This window comes from Nycticebus coucang, chromosome 7 (genome assembly GCF_027406575.1).
Source record: "Nycticebus coucang isolate mNycCou1 chromosome 7, mNycCou1.pri, whole genome shotgun sequence".
In the NCBI taxonomy this organism is placed as follows: Eukaryota; Metazoa; Chordata; class Mammalia; order Primates; family Lorisidae; genus Nycticebus; species Nycticebus coucang.
The window spans coordinates 106,864,386-106,887,371 of NC_069786.1; the positions used below are offsets into that span (position 1 = coordinate 106,864,386).

General features: G+C 35.1%; 1 protein-coding gene across 26 annotated transcripts in view; it reads left to right on the plus strand.

Annotated features, from left to right (window-relative positions):
* The window catches only part of MAP2 (microtubule associated protein 2), a 299,583-nt gene that overhangs the window by 57,175 nt on the left and 219,422 nt on the right, over positions 1–22,986 (plus strand). For 24 of the 26 annotated variants that reach the window (XM_053597392.1, XM_053597404.1, XM_053597402.1 and 21 more), the window contains exon 2: positions 12,164–12,213. The exons of the other annotated variants lie outside the window; for them this stretch is intronic. The gene's annotated coding sequence lies outside the window, so the exon portion shown is untranslated. The remainder of the gene's footprint in view (positions 1–12,163; positions 12,214–22,986) is intronic. 26 annotated transcript variants of the gene reach the window in all.

Sequence of the window (22,986 nt, forward strand, 5' to 3'; positions counted from 1 at the left end):
AGACCAATTTTTATCTTGGCATTTCTAACTATTAGAATATTCTTCTTAATGTAAGAATTTTATACGGTCATCACAGAAAAAAATATACAAAATTACTTTTGCTTATATTTTTTTATTTACTGGATATAATGTATGTTGCTTAAATAAAATGTACAAATGCAGAAAAATGGGATACCTAAAAGAAAAAAATGTAAACATTGAAAAGTGTACCTTAATTTGATGTTTATTACTACTACTGGCACATAGATTTGATGGTTCTTTTACCCTTTATTTTAAAACAAAGGTGTTCTTGAAATGTTTTAGTGTATTTTGTCAGTACAGTTTACCTATTATATTTCTTGCTTATATATAAGAAAAATTCATTTGAAATTGGAGTTAAAAATATCTTGAGTCCTGTTCAATTAGGCTGTGTCGATGCCAGAATCTGTGGTAATCTTTTGAAAATTTTCCAAGTTACGTCAGCATGTTTTGTCGGAAGAGAGCACACACCATTTACTTTTATCCATCCTTTCATCCTGGGGAAGATTAAATAGAAGGCCTGTGAACAGGAAAGGTGGGGGTGACAGCTGAGAGGGATTTTCGCAGAGGCCTCAGAGCCCTTGCAGAAGATTGATGATTTCACTCCATTTTCTTCCCCTTTCCTTCGCCTCCCAAAGTCATCATCCTTCCAGGAAACTGGGTTCTGGACCTCATTTGCTTCTGACAAGTTAGATGGCCCTAGAACTTCTACTCTCTGTAAGCTAGATTCTTTTTTTTTTTTTTTTTAAACAAGACAAACAAAAGTAACAACTCTTACCTCCTTTGTTTTTCCAAAGGATAATAAGTAAAGAAAAATTCATCTGTATTTGGGAAAAAAAAGATATTTTAACTTTTGTGGAAGCAACGTGTGTTGACAACTGTAAATTGACTTCCCCCCAAGGGCAGTAGAAAGGCACAGGCTGTTTTCTGATAGCAGTGACTTCACTACTAGGAAGTCAAAGTTATTTTAGTTCATTTGATGCACCGTTATACTGAATCTTACCTTTCTCCATGAATTTACTTGGGAGCAAGTTACTGCAAGGCAGCAAATTCTGCCCTTCTAACAACTTGGGCTTCTTGATTTGGATTGGTTAGAAAATGATATCTCTTCAATTACTGAAATGTCCCTTGTTAGCTGTTAACAGTGGTGAAAACAAAATCTTAAAAGAACTTAAGTCTACTATCTCTGTTCCCAAAGGCCCACTGAAATCTGGCAAATGGAAACACAATAGCAGTTGAGCAGCATGATTGCAATTGTGACAAACACACACAGAAGCTGGTGATGGGAGAATCGTTACAGGCAGGGAGACACCTGTTGACTTTCTCTAACTGCTGGAGAGTGTCTATACTTTCTCTGATGTAGCACTAGGTCCATCAAATGCTGAGACCTCCCAGAAGTGACAGGTGACCTGCTGTACGGGCTAAGGCCTGCTGTCTTCCTGTGAGTCACATGACAAAGCTTTTTAGCGGTATCTTACTGCTGTCAAAGCTTGTCTCCCTCTCTGTTAACTGTGTGAAAATTTTTGAACCACCAGGAATTTAATCTGTAGTATATTGTAAACAATTTTGCCCTTGGCCCAAAAAAGAAGCATTAATCAATCCATTATGGATGGATTACCCACCTTCTGAAATGTCTTTTTTTCTTATTATGTTAGAAGTTTGGAAATAAAGCACATGTTATTACTTGGAAACATTTTATTGGGTGAAAAAATAAAAATTCATTCATTCGTGTACCTTTCTTCCTGGACTATTTTCTTTCTTGCATGGCGTTTGACACTTTGTCAAGCAAACAATTGAAGGTAGCCCATTACCAAACCATTCATTGGGAAAGAGACATCATGTTCATGTTGAGTGAGAGCCAATTAAATCTAGGTCAAGGGAGGTTTCTTCACTTATAGAATTAAGCAAGATTGTGTACCTGGGAGAACTTAAAGTCCTCAGAATGTAAGGTGTTGGTTTTAGGGTTGGCATCGACACTACCACTAGAGCACCATGCTAGTCATCAAATTGTATTTCTGTGCACCATTAGAATTCACATGAATTGTTACATTTGCACATTCTAACTTCACACCCATGTGAGGAATCAGTGTCTGGGGCTGTGCTGGTTAAATGTTCCCCGTAAAAGGGCAGTAGCTGAAGGTCTAGCTTTCTTGAAGTGATAACTTTCATTTCAGCTTCCACTTCTCTATTTCTGCTTAAAGTGGGGGTGGAGAAAACTCTCATCTACCGTTCATTCTCTCTCCACTTACCTTGCTTTATTTTCTTCAGAGCAGTCATCATCCTCATAAATATTTGGGTTTCCAAAAGGGCAGAAAACTTGTTGATAGATTTTCTGCCACCATTATATCCCAGTTTAGAAAAGTGTCTGCCTTGCCATGGAGCAGGTAATTCAAACAGCATTAGTAAAAATAATGAATAACTCACAAGTGTATGCCATCTGCTTGGGAAAACTTTTTCACCAGTAAAATAATGATGTTGTCTCTCAGTCCAGTCAGACCATAAACATTTTAGGTAGCTGTTTAATACCACTTCAGTTATACCAAAAATGAAATAGACCAGATTAGAAATTTAACCACTATTTGTAACATTTTGCTTATAGTTTTAAAGATACAATTTAAAAGATTATAATATAGGTTTGCCTATATGTGAATTATAGGGGAAAATATACAGTTAAGCTATTTAATTCTGCTGGAATGCTTTTTGGTCCATTGCTACTTTGAGAGAGAATTAAAGCATTAACCTTTGATTAGTACAGTTGAGAGATGACGGAACCTGAACCATATTTAACATGGGGTAACAACGGGTCTGTTTCCTGCGTTAGTAATTTAAGTCTTATAGGAAACACAAACTTTTGCTGCAGTTACGTTTGTTCCAGGCACAGGATTTCCCATTGTAATATATGGATTCCAGTAGAATTCTGACCTCTTTTTTTGGTCCCTTGTATGTAACATGAAATGCAGTAGGAATATTAAAATGGATGAAAATGTTCTTTGCAGTAAATATTTCTGCAGTTAATTCTTTTACACCTCTTTTGGGGATTGGCAACTTTTGTTTATTAAATTACGCTGGACTTGCAATACAGCAGCAACATATGGAGGCATTAGACACACCTGGACTCAGCCAAAGAAAAAGGGGGCCTCTGACTCAGAGAAGTGGGTCCAGAAATGTGTGGAATGCTCTAGCTTGGCTTTTTAGTGCTTCACTAGAGTTTTCAGGAAATTAGAGCTTTGAGGAACAGATTTACTTTATTGTTCGAGAATTGCCTATAGCTAAACATTCCTTTGAATTTCAAGGTTCACTCAGATAAACAAATGAGGCTTTGGCAGGCCTAGGAGAATGTGGAGTTTTGAACTGAGAAAATCTTGATTGTATCATGAATCTTAAAAGGCATCCTGACGCTGGGTTCAAGAAACATACTGAGGCATGGGGCTCAGGTGTATCACAAGTCTTTACAAAGCTCAGTTGTAAATCCAAGTATTAATGAGAAGAGGCTTTGTTGAAGATTTCCAACAAATAATAATGCATTCCTTTTACCATAAAACCATTTCAAAGAAAACTTCAGACTTCAGAGAGTGTTGATTTGAGAAAGTGGACAGGTTCTCGTACTGCTGAAACTAAGTTTATTGGCCTTCGCACATTTTCAATTAACTATACTACCTTATTATCAAAATAAACACAACATCATTCAGATACATTTTAACTTACAAATAACACACACTTCTTACTGCTATTGCTCATGATAAACCTTGACCAGGTTAACTTCTTAAACTATTTATATGCCCAACTAACATTAATAAAATAAACATTTAAAAGAGGGAAAAATGAAAGGCCCTTATGTGAAACTGTGAAAACCTTTTTTTGTCACAGATTTTTGAGGTAACATCCAAAAACTAAACACAGGCATCTTCCAAAATTTTTTTCCCTTTAAAAATACTTAGAAAAAGAACTTTAAGAGACTGTTTTTTTTTCTTTTCAAAATTCATCATTTGTTTTCTTATACTTTTTCCAAAACACGTTTGCTCCAGTTATTTCTGTCTGAATTTGAATATGCCAGGATTCCTTAGAGAAGTCACACAGCTGGGAAAATCCAGCAGTGTCCTAAGCTTAAAAACAAAAGGTGAAAAAAATTAAACAATGTGTATTGGTCATATACCCATACCCAATGCGTACTGGCCATATAACCATCTACCCATATGTATTTCACCTTAGCTGTGATTTTTGTTATTCCTTTGCCTTTAATAAAAAATACTAGTGTACAGTCAATTAATCCATAATCTTTATCTTCCTGTGGGTGCTGGGAATTAATATTTATAAGTATAACTTCCCCCTGGAAATAGAAATAGTATCTGCAGTGTTTGGTCTTGTGAGCATGAAATCAATAATGCATGTGACAAGCTTTGTACAAAGCCTGGGTAATAGTAAGAACTGAATGCTCATTTTGTATAGGTTTGTTTCTGTGTTAGAAATAGCTTTGTAACTTTCATAAAGCAAATTTCATGATTTAGACATTTGAAAATTCTTCACTGTAAGTGTGTACTCATTAGTAGTTGCTGAATAACCTCGTCGTTTATTTCCTCAATGCTATGACAGTAGATGGGTGAATTAGGTCTAATTTTCCCAGCATGTGACTGGTCTTCTTTAGCCTTAACTTCCATTCCCAGCCCCTGTTATGGTAGTCACTGCAAACACGTCCAAGTACAGAACATTCCATTAAGAGTAATACTTAGTGCCTAGCTTCCTACGATGTCTCCTATGAATAATACAAGTCTAGAGGTGAAGCTGGTTGGAGTGCCCATGACTCAGCCTTCTCTTCTGGGGAGTGACTCATCCCACATTTACAGGTCCCTGACTTTGTGCCATGTATCACACTGAGTGCTTAGAATACAAGCATAGATGTGTTGGGTCCTTGTCCCACAGTAGTCTGGGCAGGCAGGATGTTGCATTCATTAAGAACAATGAGGACTTGCAGACAGTCAGTACACTATTAATGTTATACCTACCTATCAAGGCAAAGGGTGCTTTAATATACAATAATGGGGGATGGCTGGACAACCTAATTCTGTGATTCGAAGCACATATTTCTGACCCTATATAGATATATTCCAACTTAATTATCTTACCACGAATTTAAATCTTTTTTTTGTTTTGTTTTAATACTAAGATTTCACTCTTTTGCATATCACATAGGATCATACCCCCATGAACAGGTCAGTTGCCTGATGAATACTTTTGCTTTACTACCCTGCCACAAACTCGGTGTGTACAGTGAAGCCCACCATCCACTACTCTTGCTCAGCAACCTGATTGTTCTCCAGCCTGCCCTATTTCTGAGAATGTCACCATCTTCCTGAGTGTCCGTTTGTTGAATTCTCTTTATTTCTTTTTGTCTGTTCTGTGCCTTTCACAGCCAAGCAATCCCTAAATTGCACAGGTTGCACCCATAGTAATGGACTGCACTGTACCCACCCCATTTATATGTTAAAATCCCAACCCCCAATTTAATTGCATTTAGCTAGAGGGCTTTGAGGAAGTAATTAAGGTTAAATGAAGTCACCAGGAACTCTAATCCAGTAGGATCAGTGACTTTAGGAAGAGGAGGAGATCACTGACCGTCCTGCCCCTGCCACCATGCAGGGGTCTTTCTTTACCACATGAGGAAAAGGGAGAAGGTGGCTGTCCGCAAGCCACGAAGAGAGCCCTCACCAGAACGTAACCCTGCTGACACCCTGATCTCAGACTTCTAGTCTCCAGAACTGTGAGAAAATAAATTTCTGTTGTTTAAGTCACTCCGTCGTGGTATTTTATTACCGCAGAATGAGCAAACTAACATATATGCCCTGGAGCATTCTTTCCCTTTTAATTAACGGTGACTTTACCTGAATTGGCTTTTCATAACCATTCACCTGGACCTCTGAAGGAGCCACCTAAATGGGCTGTCCTCTTTTAAGCTCATTCAACCTACACAGGGTTGCCAGGTTACATTTCCTAATTATGCCATTCTTGAATTAAAAACCTTTAGCATGTGTCCTTCCTTAGCTCAGTTGGTGGAGCAAAACCTTTAGTGATTCATTTTAGCTTACAAAATTAAACATGTTTAATTATATAGTCTCCTTGGATTGTTTTTCAAAGTCATTACTCTTTATGTAGACCCACCCAGTCTCTCACCTAATTATTGCTGTACTTGTGTGTCATACACCAGCCAGGCAGAGCGATAGTATTTTCCCAAATGTTCCCAGGGTTTTGCTGCTTCTGTTACTTTGTTTCTGCTGTACCCATTGTCTGAGTTAGTCTCCTTCCCGCTCCCTCTCCACCTGTCAAAGTCGTTTGCCTCCTTGCAGGACAAACTTAGACGCTACTTCCTCTGTGAATCCTTATCTATGTAGCAGGATTTCATTTTCCCCTTCTTTGATCCCCTAGAAACTCTTGGTATTTATTTCCTTGTGACAACACACATATTCTGCTGTGCTGTGCATCATGGCTTCCATCTTTCCATAACCACTCCTGCCACACTAGATTCTAACTAAGTAAACTCTTGAAGGGCAAAGAATATTGGTTCCCTGAAATAAAAACAATGCTTAAAAAAAATACAAAAAAACTACTCTGTATCTTAAAAATATAATTAAACAAACATAAAAGTACTTAAATTTATTTTTAATAGAATTCACTTTTAATGTTTTGTAACTGCAATATTTTTACCATTTCTTTTTAAATTTCAGGTCAAGAGGTAGCTTCTCCGTTACTCAAACTATGACAATTTTGGAAATTAGGACTCGAGTGTAACTTTAACAAGAGAGAAGCATTGAAAGAAGTTTGAAAAGTGGCTGTTGAGTTGACAATTGATGTTAATAATCCAATAGCTAAAATATGTCTGCTATTTTCAACTTTTATTCGTTGTGAGGCAAAATGAATAGATATTCGAAGACATTCTTTAGTTTTATATAGGTATAAACAGTCATAGTTCAGTTTGATATAATGTTATCTGACCATCACAATATGATTTATTGACATGAAATTATATCTCACTGGAAAAAGGGTGAAAAGAAAAGCTTTAGCAATTAACTCTCAAGATTAATTTCTGACATTTCCCCTACCTTTCAGATTAGGAGAGACAGAGGATAGAGAAGTGATACTTTCAGTATGCTGATAAATTCAGCTGCCTGGAAGCACATGCTGAGTCCTATGGAAAAGAATTTTGTTTGTGTTATGCTTAGGGCATTGTTTAGCAAAAGACTATACTTAAAGTTTTGACCTGTGTGTTTAAAATGGCAGATGTTCATAGTGAGGACTGAGCCTTGGGGCAACATCAATCTTTGCTGTCCCAGCCTAGTTGCTCAATCATTAGGGTGATTGGGGAAAAAAAAAAAAAATCCAGGGATTTATTTACAAAGCAGCTGCTCTTGGCACTACAACCTAAAGCACTCCCAGTATGACAAGAAAAATAAGCAAACAAATAAAAGCCACAGAATAGCTAGCATGAGGCCACTAGGTCAAGAATGAATGCCTCTTCTCCCTCAGAACTTCATTCCCATTAAATATTTATTAAGGGAAGTCATATATATTTTAGGTGTACAAATACATAATGAAATGATTACTACAGTGAAGCGGGTAGACACGTCCATCTCCTCACATAGTTACAAGCTTTGATGAGAACATTTGATTGATACCTACTCTTTTAGCAAATTTTCAGCATACCTTGAAGGATTATCAACTATAGTCATGCTGTCCATTAGACCTCTAGGCTTATTTATTAGCTATAACTATGACTTTGTACCCTTTGGTCAACCCAGCCTCCCCACCATTCTACACTCTGCTTGTATTAATTCAGCTTCTAAATTTCATGTAAGTGAGATCATGCAATATTTTTCTTTCTGTGTCTAGTTTATTTCACTGAGCATAATGTCTTCCAGGTTTATCCATGTTATTGCAAATGGCAAGATCTCCTTTTTGAAGTCAGAATAATATTCTATTCAGTACGTGAATTCATATATCATCACACTTTCTTTGTCCATGTGTCTGTTGATGGACACTTTGGTTGTTTTCATATCTTGGCTATTGTGAATAATGCCACAAGGAACAAAAAGTGCAGAGATATCTATTCCAGGTACTGGTGTCATTTCCTGTGACTATTTACCCAGGAGTAGAATTGCTGGATCATATAGTGATTCTGGTTTTCATTTTTTGAGGTACCTCCATACTTTTTTCCATAAGGTATATTCCCACGGACAGTGCACAAGGTTCCTCTTTCTTCACATCGTCACCAACACTTGTTATCTTTTATCTTTTTAACGATAGCTGTCCTAACAGGTATGAGGCAATATCTCATTGTGGTTTTGATTTCCATTTCCCTGACGATTAATGACATTCAGCACTTTCTACTCCACTTCTTGGCCATTTTTATGTCTTGTGTGGAAAAAGTCTATTCAGGTCCTTGCTCACTTTTACAGCAGGTTGTTTTTGCTTTGTGTGTGTGTGTTTTATATTTTGGATGTTAACCCCTTAGCAGATATATGGCTTACATTCTGTTGGTTGCCTTTTAATTTTGTTGATTGTTTTGTTGCTGGGTATTTTGATGTATTCCTGCTTGTTTATTTTTGCTTTTGTTCCTTGAGCTTTTGGTATCCTGTTCAAAAAATCGTTGCCAAGGCCAGTGTCAAGGAGTTTATGCCCTACGTTTTCTTCTAAGAGTTCCATGGTTTCAGGTCTTACAGTTTAGGACTTTAATCCAGTTTGAGTTGATTTTTGTGCATGGTGTATTCCATTTCATTCTTTTGTATGTGGATGCCCAGTTTACCCAACACTATTTATTTTATGAGACTATCTTTTCAATGGAAGTTAAATGAGACAAGGAGGATGGGATTTTTTTTTCTTATTACCACAAAAAGGGTAATTTTCGGATGTTTCTTTACAATTTTGACCAAAAATCAGAAAAATACAACATTATGCACCTTTTTTCACTTAACATAGATATTGGTATTCTTCTGTGTACCGAACGTCTTGCTAAGCCTGTGAGCTCAAATACAAGGTTCATATAACTAAAGTAGTGTTAATATTTTAAATACAGTTTGTATATTTAAATCATGCTGTATAGAAAAGAAAAGAAGCAAATTTTTTTGGTGATGGAGGTGGCAGTGGTAGGAAGGGCAAGGCTGAAGGGACACAAGTTGGAATGTCTTCACAATTATATTATGAAACCCCCACAGAGGTCACATTTCTGTATCATAAGATCAGACTTTTGAAAAATTCTGTAAGGATCATTTTATTTGCACTATGAAAGGGAGTATGCACAGAAGAAATAAAATTTAACCTATATAAAGGGGTCTTAAAGATGTCAGGATGTAGATCTAATGTGACAACAATTAGCAAGAAGTGGCTGTGGTTAAATGGCAAGTTAAGGCTTAAAACTTTACACACAAACAAATGGACAGTTCCCTGTAGATTTTCCCTGGCTCCTGGCAAGTAGCTATCCACTTTCGCTCTTAAACCATTTGAGTCATTAAGTTGCAAGATCGTCCTGGGACTCATCATTCATTATGAATTCAATGATTATGGAGCAGGTTTTTGTGCTAGACACCATGCAAGATCCTGGGATAATAGCGACTCTTTATTGTAATAAAAATATATGTAACCTATAATTTACCATTTTAACCATTTTTAATTGTATTGTTCTGTGGCATTAAATACATTCACATTACTTTGCCCACCATCACTTTTTTTTTCCTAGTGAATATTTGGATATACATCACGGTCTCTTTTCTAATGCTTCCTTTTCTCTTAGGGGATGATACTGAGAGTCAATGTAATTAAAATACACGTTTGTGCAGTGTGCCCCACTACTTGTTCTTTGTCTCTTATTGCCTAATGTTCATGTGCATATACCATTTGAGCCATCTCTTGCACATGTAATAGAGGATCCACAACACAGCCACACTTACACACAGTATGTTGAGTTGCTGTCCTTCCCACTCGCTTACCTTTTTTTCTTCTTATTTTAGAAACATATTTTTTTCTTTCTTTTCTTTCTCTCTCATTTACTAGTCTTTTTATTTTAGACTTCTCCTACTTTCTCCTTTCTCTTAATTTATCAAGAAAAAAAAGCCCACCAACCATGTTTAACGGAAGATGTTCCAAACTTCCCTAGTTTATGGCACCCTTAGTATCTCAGTAGTTATATTTTCAGGGTGCCTAAGTCCAAATGATGTATCTTGCAGTTCTATATAATTAGTATAATAAGTTTTTAGGTCCTCACAATTTAGTAGCCTTAAAAAAATAATACACACAAATTGAAAGCAACCCTATTTTTATTTTATACTTCAACATCTACAATTACTTAGTAATGGATATTTGTTGAATACTTCCCTGCCTTCAAAGCTTGGAGTCACATTGAACACTGTCATCCTTATTTTTTAGCCCACGTTGGTTTTTGTGCAGTATTTGCTTTTACATTGCAAACCTTATAAAAACGCAACTTTGCAAATCTGTGACATCATTGAAAGAATGTAGCTGATCTAATACTGAAACTGTGAACTACTTTAAGTTAATAGTTCGTGTGGTGCCTAATGGATATTGCTGGTTTTTTTAATATAATGAAAACATTTCATGGTTCTCTTGTGAGACACAGTTAGAGAACAGAAATAAACCAACAGAATAATATTTGTATCAAAGAAAAGTAGTATCAGCTGTTTGGAATTGAAATAGACATATTAAAGGCATTAATCTTGGATGTCCGCTATAATGTTTGCAAATCTTTTTCTAAAATTTAAATCTCTGCAGATGTATCAACATACCATTGCATGCTTGGTATGATAGAGTTCACTTTTCTTAAGCACCTGCTCTTAACGATTAAAAACTAAGTATTTCACATTCAGTTGTATTTTGTGGTTGTTTATTACTATTTTCTTTATATTTTATACAATTCTTTTCATTAAAAAAACTATTGTTTTAAGTTAATTTGGTTTTTGGACATGGCCCAAGAGTGTATATTCCTAACATACAGAATAACATATACTATCTTCTAGAGAATTAACTCACATACTCCTAGAACCTAACTGGTTTTCTTTTGGAGACTGTGCTATAGGTGCTCCCTGAAGCAAGTTAAGCATCTCACTCTTATCATTTTGAATTTTTTTTTCTTTCTTTTTTTTACTGTCTGTCTAGAAAAGAGGCTGACTTTTGGCACAGAAGGTTCTGTCCCTGGTTTACCTTCCTTGTTGCTTTCATTTGACAATGTACTTTTCTGAATATTTACTTCTCAGGGTATTTTAATGGTGAGGTTTAGTTGCAAGCGACCAATAGGAAAATTGGTTGTTTACCACTGGAATTGTCCTATCTAATCTTTGCTACCTTTTAGATTGATTATTGATTCTGGACTAAAAGCTACAGACTTTTTGTGAGTATTATTAAATCGGATTAAGGATCTGTCTTAGTATGTATGGGCTATAATACTGTGTAACAAATATGTCATAGACAGGGTGGCTTATAAACAACAAAAATATATTATTTTCAGTTCTGGAAAAGGAGAATTCCAAGATTAAGGTTTGGCATTTGTCGAGGGCCTGCTTCCTGTTTTTTTTTTCTCGCTGTCCTCACATGGCAGAATGCGTGAAGGAGCTCTCCATGATCTCCATCACATGTATAAGTTCACCAAGGTCTGCCCCTCCAAATACCATCACACTGGATATGATGGTTTCAACCTATGAATTCTGGGGATTGGAGGGACACAAATATTCAGTCTTTGGCAGGATAAAAATGCAGTAGTTTTATTATATTCTTGATTAAACATCTTTCAAAAGAAATAGTAGACATTAGGAACAGAATGTGTTAAAAAAAATTGGTTGTTTTAGAATATAAGCATAAGACTTGTATTTTAAATAAATAGAAAATGTCAAAAATGAAAATAGAATCTAATTTTGATATTTAATATATACTTAAATAACACCTAGAATATAATGTATAATAAAATTTCAGTTTAAAGTTTTATTACTACATAAGACTTGTAAGTTGCAAATAGAAGTGTTTCAGTCAATTTTATTGGGTACAAACAAGCCACGTAACTTTTTCTGACTTAACCTTCCTCCTTAGTAAAAGAAAAGGCTAGATTATTCAGCTGATTTAATTTACTCAGTGATTTTTCCCTTTTTCTTTTTAGATTTTATTGATCTGATTCAAAATATCTTGTGACTTCTGACTGGAATTAAGGTCAGTGCTGTATTTATATTGATCATGACTAAACTCAGGTAAAATAAACGGATCTTGGGTCTTTAAATAGGTAGGTTAGAGTGTTCTTGCAAAGTGTGGTAAAAAGCTGAAATCTGGTAAGAACTGAATGTATTTCAAAGCTGGCCCATTAGTAAACATAGTTCCCTGAGCAGTGTTGTTTTCATAGTTTATATATTTTCTTTGGTAATTGAATGCTGAATTTATTTTGCCTTACTAACTGAGTATTGATTAAATAAAAGATTCAATTCTAATTCATTTAATTAACAGGGATAATAAAAGAATTACTTCTTCGGAGGGCTGGCTAACATTTTAAAAATGGTCAGCTTTCTGAATTTGTAGGAAAACATTTTGAGTTTCACAATTTGGTACTAACAACAGAATTCATTTCCTCAGGAGGGTAGACTTTAAAAAGTGTTCATTAACAAATTTCAGTTGATTAGCAGAGTGGTAAGATGTCATTCCTTTTGTTCTGTTTTCTCAGTAATTGGCCTTTATGGGTGACTCTAAACTGGCTTAGCTGAGTAGAGTAATAACACAATCTTAGAGACTCTTCACATCAATAGACTTGGAATACCATGTACCTTTTCTGTGTTTTCCCCTCTAGAACATGTGTACGTGTTTAACAATAAAATAAAAAAACTCACCCCTGAATAAAACAAAAACTTTTGTTGCTCATAAAAGGCCAAAATTCCAGGTGTCACTAAACTTTTTATATAAGCTTTTGATTAATGATTCACATAAAGGAAAGTATTGGCTTTTCAATTACCATTATGCAATTAGGAATTTTCTCTTCAAAACCCATATTTAAGCCTTCAAATTGCTGGGTCCAAAACATAGTAGGCACACAGTAAACAGGTACCTTTTCTGGTCTTAATACACATATCACTCAAATTAAAGAGTATTATTATTTCTCTTTTTAAGTAAACACTGCAGTTCCCTATCTTTTAAATCTGTATAAAGTAAATAGAGTGTGTTAGTATCATGCCTATAGATAACTGGTAACTTAAAAAAGGTGAAATGTCTACAAGTGTTGGTTTAACTATATTTACAAACTGTTATTTTATTATGCATTGATATAATTTGGAGTCAAATTTTTTGAAGACACTTAATGGGGCTTGCTTTTTTTATTCATCTCTTAGTATATATTATCTAAGTTTGTATGCACTTAAATATGCATTTTCATTATGACTTTTATGGACTTTCTCTACTTTTCCCTCCTGCCAGCCCTCACCCCATCTACCTGCCAAACAGAAATTACAAGCAGAATGAGATTTTTGTAAAGTATACATCTTTGAATCGATAATATTTTAAAGGCAGGGTGTGGTAGCTCACAGCTGTAATCCTAGCCCTATGGGAGGCTAAGGAGGGTGGATCACCTGAGGTTAGGAGTTCCATAGCAGCCTGAGCAAGAGTGAGACCCTGTCTTTACCCAAAACAGAAAATCTACCCAACAATGGTTGGCAGGTGCCTCTAGTCCCAGCTATTTGAGAGGCTGCGGCAAGAGGATTGCTTGAGCCTAACAGTTTGAGGTTGCTGTGAGCTACGAAGAAGCCATAGTACTATACCCAGAGCAGTAGAGTAAGATTCTGTCTCAAGACAGAAAAAAAATATTTCAAAGCACAGGGTTAACTTTGAATTGTAAAGTTCTATTTTAATTAGAAGTAAATCCTTTCCCCCCTCTTATTTAATTAGAAGTAAACTCTGCCCTTTGTGGTTTTTGTTTTATAGTTGGTATGGTCAACATGGCAATTTGAAATTTCCATTTTGTTCCAATGCTTTTCAGAAAGAATGAAAATGAAGATGAAATAAAATTTTTATTAGGTTTTAAAGAAAACTGTTAACAATGATGCACCAAAGTTTTTAAGCCAATTCCCTACCTCTCCTTCCCTCTTGTGGAGAGTTTCTTTGGGGGGAATATGAACAGGCAGTGTGTTTGGTCAGGATGACTTGCCTTACCTGTTTTCAAAGAAATATATCAATTAAAATACAGAGAGTATACATAAAAATGTAAACATCTTTAAATCTCTCTCATTACCAGGACTTTTCACTTGAAAATATGTGGCTTAAAACAATTGATACTGTTTCTCCTTTCTGACTGAGATCGAAAAATTATTAAATTTGGTAATCAGTTATCTAAATAACATTTTGTAACAGCAGCTAGATGTAGCAAGGCTTTAAAAAATATATTACCTAACCAGAATCAGTTACATTCTCAACACAAAATACATGTAATGAAAATTACCATTCTTTTCTTAACTACAGCTAAGTTCTTCCCCTTGAGGAAAAAAGAGTTTCCCTCGGAAAAAAAACCTTAAAGCTTATTTTTCCATAATAATGTTAGCTAGACAAAATGATTAGTGTTGCAAGATGTAAGTGAGCTCCAGATAGGGAAATATGAAATAAGATATCGGAACAGTCTCACCGCAATATTTCATCAATTCTATGATGCATTTTTTCACATAAAGCTGTGTAAAATTAAGTGATACTGTAGTTATTGGCATTTTTTCTTTTCTTAGTGAGATGTGTGTCTTATGATGGATCATATGTTAGATTCTATGAATTACTATTATTACTAAAATTAGACTGGAAAAATATTATTATAAAAAATCCACATCAGAGTGAAGCCCCAAAACTAGGAAATAAATCAGACAATAATTTTTAACATTTTACCCATGTGTTTTGCCTTTTAAAAGAATGTGTATTAATTTTCTGAATTGGTGATTTTTCATTATTATTACTACTGCTACCAGCATTTTGGTGTATTTTCCTCCAGTTTTTATTGTGTTTTGCTTTCACCAAATTGAAGATAGACTTTGCATCCTATAATTTCCAGCTCTTTGAAAATGGGATTATTAATAACGCTATAATATTTTACCATACGGACATTTCATTATTTATTTCACCATTTACCAACTGTTGGACATTCATACTATTTCCAGTATCCTAACACTGCTATAAATATCCTTGTACTAAAATGTTTATGTCCGCTGCTAACATTGAACTTAGTATCAATTATGTGGAAGTGGAATTACATAATATAAGCATACTACCATATTTGAGGTGACTGATGTGTGCTTTGTGAGTGATTCCCCAAAATTATTGCATTAATTTGCATTTCACCAGCAGCATATACAGTCTGAGTTTCACAATGCCAAAGCCAACATTAAAATTAGGATTTAAAAAATTTTTCTCAATTTAGTAAGTAAATAATGGTTTCTCATTCTTTTAACAGTTTAACATAAAGTAGGAAACAGATACTTTTAACAGAATAGTCGTGGGTCATTAAAATAGTAATCTAAACATCATAATTTCTTTTTTAGATGAAATGATTAGGTAATGTTAATTTCATTGGCTCTGTCAATACTCGGCTTGGGAAGTTGAAAATTTAGAACTTTTGCTGCTGAAGCGATAGAGTTAGAAGCTAGATGATTTTCACGCTTATAAAGATAGATGATAATGTTAATTGTATTAATTATAGTTTTCTTGAGAAAGAGGTTAAGGACCCTGAGGAATGGGACAAGGGAGACAGTTTTTAATAATCCTCAAGTTTACTTACACTGGTAATATTGCTCAACAAGTGATATGAGGTGTGATAGCTTTTCTAGGAGTGTGGAAAATACTGTAAGAAGAAAAGTGTTAAGAATATTTTGCAAATCTGAAAGAAGTGAAAGGTTATATTACTTGTTAGCTAATGCTTAGATGTCATGAATCTCTCTCCTGAATATTTTAAAAATATTTCGAATATATTTCTATACTTATGTCTACTATCACTTAGTCTGATTTTTGCAAAACAAAAAGTTAAAAAGAGAGTATTGTATATAACTGGTTGCTATCTTTTATCCATGTTTCTTTTTTGTTCTATAAATGAATATTTTTGTTTGTCATTCGTCCAATGCAATCAGTACATGGCATATATTAGTACATAGTATGTAAGACTCGTACTCTAACTCGACCCTACCCCAACCCCAAAGAAGGATTGTGTTTTGGGGACTGACACCTACGGCTAAGGAATCATTGCTTTACACGAGGCTTCCAATGCTAATGCTCGACAACATGGCCCTTGCCTTTGCAATTGCTTTTGACTATATTCAAATATTCCTAGTGGTATTGGTTGAAGCACAAGTATTTGAAAATGGATGAATTTATGGTTTCTTAGTGTTTGGAATCTGTACAAAGGTGATTTCCTATGATTGAATCAATTTATATTATCTATTATTTATCAATGCCCTAATTTGATCAGATGTCCCAGAACAGTCTGGATCCTACACTTCCTTTCCACCTGGATCTGAGCCTTCCTCCTAATTCTAGTCTGTCCCTCTGCCTCAACCTCTGTCATTTTCTGTGCCTCCAGACTGCTGAGCTCCAGGCAGTGTTTGAGTCACTAAGTCTCTGTGATTTTATTATCTGTAAAATGGGGGGGAAAAAACCTCATACTTGATTTCGAGATTAAATGAGATAATGTATTGTCGTGATGAATCTTAAAAATGGAGGCTTTTGATATACTTTTAAAATCTCTATCAAAATATGTTGATTATTCTAGTTGATTATTGCACCCTGTATACATGTACCAGAACATTACATTATATCCCATAAGTACGTACAATTACAATGAATAAATTTCAATGCACAAATAAAGCTCTTGGTGTCTGGCATGTGGTGATTGCTAAATAAATGAGAGTGTTTTCTTCACTGAACCTTAAAAACAAACAAAATAATCACTGTCAAAGGCTATTTCTTTTTCTGGGTTTTATGTGAGTAATGCAGTCTGGTCCTTCTAAAATTGAAAATACAACTGATGAGTATCTTTAAATTATTTTTATAAAAGCTTTCAAATATAGGCCAGGAGGAGTGGCTCGAGCCTCCTATAATCCTAGCACTTTGGGAGGGTGTAGCAAGAGGATTGCTTGAGGCCAGGAGTTCAAGACCAGCCTGATCAACATAGCAAGACCCTGTGGATATAAAAAAAATAGAAGGTGTGGTGGCAGGCAGCTGTAGTCCAGCTGCTCAGGAGGCTGTGGCAAGGAGGATTGCTGGAGTCCAGATATTTGAGGTTGCAGTAAGCTATTATGATGGCTCTATACTCTATCCTGGGCAATAGAATGAGACCCTGTCTCAAATAAATAAATAAGTATATAACTTCCAAACATAAAAATGAAAGAAGCTAGACGTTTTATAGGTTTATATAATTTTTACACTGTATTTTAAATTGATCAGGAGGGAATTTTCTTATGCTCCACTGTGTGATATTTTACCTTTTATTACAGACACCGTAAACAGCAAATGGCACAATGAAGCAGTATTCCACTTTTACAAAGCAGTGTAGAACATGTTAATAGGCTAAGGAAATCAGAAGTGGAGAGAGACGACACTATTTATTAGTAAGATTCAGTGCTTCGAACTTCCCAAAGCCAAGACAAAACTGTGACCAGTTGCTTTGTCACTTTACCAGCACCACAAGCTATATGGCCCCTCCAGCTTGCTTCCCACGTCTCTGGTAGCATTTGTTCATGCCTCTTCAATTTTTTTTTTGAGACAGAATCTCCTTCTGTTGTCACAGATAGAGTGCAGTGGCATCATCATATCTCCCAGCAACCTCAAACTTCTGGGCTTCAGCCTCCAAAGTAGCTGGGACGACAGGCATCAGCCACTGCTCCCAGTTAATTTTTTTCTCTTTTTCAGTAGAGATGGGATATCACTCTTACTCACACTAACCTCCCAACTCCTAACCTCAAGCAGTCCTCCTGCCTCCCAGAGTGTTAGGATTACAGGTGTGAGCCATTGCTCACTAGTTGTTCATGCTTTTTTATGTTATAATTATTTCTGAATATCTCTCCTGGTGGTCTATGGGCTCTTTAAAGAAAAATAGGATTTGACCCTTTTGCCTCCTGTCCCAGTGGGGCCTTATAGGAAGTGGACACCTAGGAAAATGCTTATGTAATGAATTATGAACAGCCTAAAGGACAATGAACAATTTCACTACATGTGTGCAGACTAAATATAGAGCTATCTATATGTGTGTATATGTATATATTTGTAGTAAACACTAATCACTGTGTTCCTTTGTGATGGAAAATATTAGCAAAAAAAGAAAAGAAGAGGAAGAAGAAAGAACTTTAAATAATAATCACCTAAAAGACATATAAAGCAGGAATAATTGTTAGGTTTAATTGGAGAACATAGAAAAATAAGAGTATGGAAAAAACTATTGTTTTGTCTTTTTTAATTATGAAATCATAGCTGTGTACATTAATGTAATCACGGGGCACCATACACTGCTTTTATAGACCATTTGACATATTTTCATCATACTAGTTAACATAGCCTTCCTGGCATTTTCTTGGTTATGGTATTGAGACAGTGCATCTTACAAGGGTACATGTGAAACTTACTGGATGTAGAGTGTTTTGTCATTTTATGACTACATTTAGCATACTTCATTTGTGGGGAAAAGATCCAGAATTCTAATTACTTCTTTGTCATATAACTCTAAGTGACTTTGAAATTCTGGAAGGATTTATAGAATGCCCAATTATTTGTTTGCCACTTTAAGTAGAGATAGCTGCTAGCATCACATTTCAAACCAGAAAGACCAGTTGGCTCTTAAAAGAATTTATTTTACTCTGTGCAGCTTTCTGAAATCTGAAGCATCATAAATACTTAGTTTTCCTTTTTTGTAAAATGTAATCCTTTCTTGTTAAAGACATTACATTCAAAGAATTAGCTGATGGCATGGCATGGCAGGGGAGAAGTGTGCGGGGCAGTGAGGTGAGGGTGCAGACCAATTTGCTATCCCCTCTTATTTTCTCATATAATCCAGTGAAGAACTTGGGCAATACATGTGTCCACAATTGCTTCTTTGAGAGTCTTGGCATACTGAGCTTAACAGGATTGTTGATGCCATAGAAGACAAATATGAAAACACTACCCACTGGAAGTATCTTAAAGAACAAATATTTGTTTTTTGTGTGTGTTTTTTTCATGTGAGGAAAGAATATCCTAGCTGATTTTCTTTCTCTTAACTAAATGTACTATTGAATTGCTACAAAAAACAACCCATCGGATACCTTTTCATACAAACCACCCCCCACACCGTGCCTGTGAAATCAATCCTTTAGATTAATTCACTGAGTACCTAATCTTTGTTCTTTTCCTAAATTCATCTGAAAGAATGCCGTCCAAAGAATAACACAGCTGATCCTTCTTAAAGACTATACCACTGAAGAATATTATGACTTAAATGTGAACTTTATACCTTGTTAGAGCAGTTTGGTGAAATTAAAAAATAAAAGAAGTGCATTTTTTATGGAAGAAGTTGACTCAGTTAGAACCCCTTTATTTTATGTTCTATTTATTACAAAATATGAACTTTATATTATTTTTTATTAAATCATAAACACATAGATCATGTATACATTAATGCATTTATGGGGTACAATGTGCTGGTTTCATACAGAATTAGGAACGCTTACCCCACGCTGGTTAATATATACCTCATCTTGTTTACTTAACTGTTGTGTTAAGACATTTATACTCTATACTATAGATATGACATGTACCCTTGCATTATGCACCATAGGTGTGATCCCACCATTCACCCTCCCTTGATCTGATCTCCCCCTTCGTCTCCTCCCTCCTTCGTCTTGGGCCATAGTTGTGATCTATTCTTCATATAAAATTGTGAGTGATTGTAAATTGGTTTCATAATAGTACTGAGTACATTGGATATTTTTTCTTACATTCTTGAGATACTTTACTAAGTAGGATATATTCCAGCTTCATCCATGTAAATGTAAAAGAGGTAAAGCCTCCATCTTTTTTAAGGCTGCATAATATTCCATGGTATACATATACCACAATTTATTAATCTATTCATGGGTCAATGGGCACTTGGGCTTCTTCCATGACTTGGCTATTATGAATTGAGCTTCAATGAACAATCTGGTGCAAATATCTTTATTATAAAGTGATTTTTGGTCTTTTGGATATACTCTTAGTAGAGGAATTGAAGGATCAAATGGCAGGTCTACTTTTAGATCCCTGAATATTCTCCATACTTCTTTCCAAAAGGGATGTATTAGCTTGTACTTCCACCAGCAGTGCAGAAGTGTTCTCTTTTCTCCACATCCACACCAACATCTGTAGTTTGGGGATTTTGTTATGTGAGCCACTCTTACGGAAGTTAGATGATATCTCAAAATGGTTTTGATTTGCATTTCTCTGATGATTAAAAATGATGAACATTTTTTCATGTCTGTAGGCCATGCACCTATCTTCTTTAGAGAAGCTTCTGTTCAAGTCCCTTGCCCACATTGAAATGGGATTACTTGTTCTTTCCTTATTAATAAGTTTGAGTTCTCTGTGGATTCTGTTTATCAAACCTTCCTCAGAAGCATAACCTGCAAATATTCTCTCCCATTTAGAGGACTGTCTGCTTGCTTTAATTACTATGTTCTTGGCTGTGCAGAAGCTTTTTAGTTTGATCAGATCCCAGTAATGTATTTTTGTGTTGCTTCAATTGCCCAGGTGAGTCTTCTCATAAAGTATTCTCCCAAGCCAATTTCTTCAAGTGTTTCTCCAGCACTCTCTCCAAGAATCTTTACAGTTTCATGTCTTAAGTTTAAATCTTTTATCCAGTCAGAGTCAATTTATGTTAATGGTGAAAGGTGTGGGTCCAGTTTCAGTCTTCTACAAGTCACCAGCCAATTCTCCCAGCACCACTTGTTAAATAGGGAATCTTTCCCCCAATTTATATTTTTGATGGGCCTATCAAAGATCAAATGACAATAAATGTCTGGGTTCATCTCTTGGTTCTCAATTCTGTTCCATACATCTACCTCTCTATTTTTGTGCCAATACCATAATCTTTTGATCACTATAGCCTTATAGTATAGTTTGAAGTCTGGTAGCATAATTTCTCCTGATTTGTTTTTATTTTTGAGTAATGTCTTGGCTATTTGAGGTTTTTTCTAATTCCATATAGAACAAAGTACTATTTTTTCCAGATCTTTAAAGTATGACAGTGGTGCTTTGATAGGGATTGCATTAAATCTGTGGATTGCTTTGGGTAATATGGACATTTTAACCATTTTGATTCTTCCTAGCCATGAGCATGGTATGTTTTTCCATTTGTTAACATCTTCAGCTATTTCTTTTCTCAGAGTTTCATAATTCACTTTAATAGAGATCTTTCACGTCCTTTGTTAGGTAAATTCCCAAATATTTCATCTTCTTTGGAGCAACTGTAAAGGGAATAGAGTCCTTGACTGTTTTTTTCAACTTGACTATTATTGGTATATATAAAAGATACTGATTTGTGAGTATTGATTTTGTATCCTGAGACACTACTGTATTCCTGGATCACTTCTAAGAGTTTTGTGGTTGAGTCTGTGAGGTTTTCCAGGTATAAATACATATCATCTGCAAAGAATGAAAGTTTGATCTCCTCTGACCCTATTTGTGTACCTTGATTGCTTTCTCTCGCCTAATTGCAATGGCTAAGACTTCCTAATTGCGAGGGCTAAGACTTCCAACCTTGCCTGGTTCCTGATCTAAGTGCAAATTTTACTCCATTCAATATGATATTGGCTGTGGGTTTGCTGTAGATAGCCTTTATCAGTTTAAGATAAGTCCCTTCTATACCTATTTTCTTAAGTGTTCTGATCATGAAAGGATGCTGGATATTGTCAAAAGCTTTTTCGGCATCTATTGAGAGAACCATATGGTCTTTGTTTTTTACTTTGTTTATGTTGTATTATATTTATAGATTTATGTATATTGAACCAACCTTGAGACCCTAGGATAAAACCCACTTAGTCATGGTGTATAATTCATTTGATGTGTTGCTGGATTCTGTTTGCTAGGATCTTATTGAATATTTTTGCATCTATGTTCATTAAAGATATTGGTCTATAGTTCTCTTTTCATGTTGGGTCTTTTCCTGGTTTGAGGATCAACATATCCAACTCCATTTGCTTCATAGAATGTGTTGGGAAGTATTCCTTCATTTTTGATGTTTCTAAAAGGTTAAGTAATGTGTGTACTAGTTCCTCTTTAAAGGTTTGGTAGAATTCTGATGTGAAGCCATTTGGTCCCAGAGTTACTTTTCTTTTTTGGGAGATTTCGTATAGTTGATTCTATTTCAGTACTTGATATAGGTCGGTTCAGCATTTTCAATTCTATCTGATTAAATCTAGGAAGTTGGCATGCTTCCAAGTATTGGTCAATTTCTTTCAGATTTTTATATTTCTGAGAATAAAGTTGTTTATAGTATTCATTATTTTTTTAATTTCTGAGGTGTCTGTTGTTATTTTGCCTTTGTCATTTCTTATTGATGATATTACGGACTTTAATTTTCTATTTCTGATTAGATTGGCCAAAGGTTTATCAATTTTACCGAATTTTTCAAAAAACCAACTTTTTGATTCATTGATCTTTTGAATAATTCTTTTGTTTTTATTTCATTAAATTCTGCTCTAATTTTAGTTATTTCTTTTCTTCTGCTGGGTTTGGGGTTAGAAAGTTCTTCCTTTTCCACTTGCTTAAGATGTTCCATTAAGTTATTGACTTCCTCTCTTTCTGTTCTGTTGAGAAAGGCTTGCAATGCTATAAATTTCCCTTTTAGGACTGCCTTTGCAGTATCCCACAGGTTCTGATAATTCATATCTTCATTATTGTTTTGTTCAAAAAATTTGGCAATTTCCTTCTTAATCTGATCTGTGACCCAGCTATCATTCAGCATAAGGTTATTTAGTT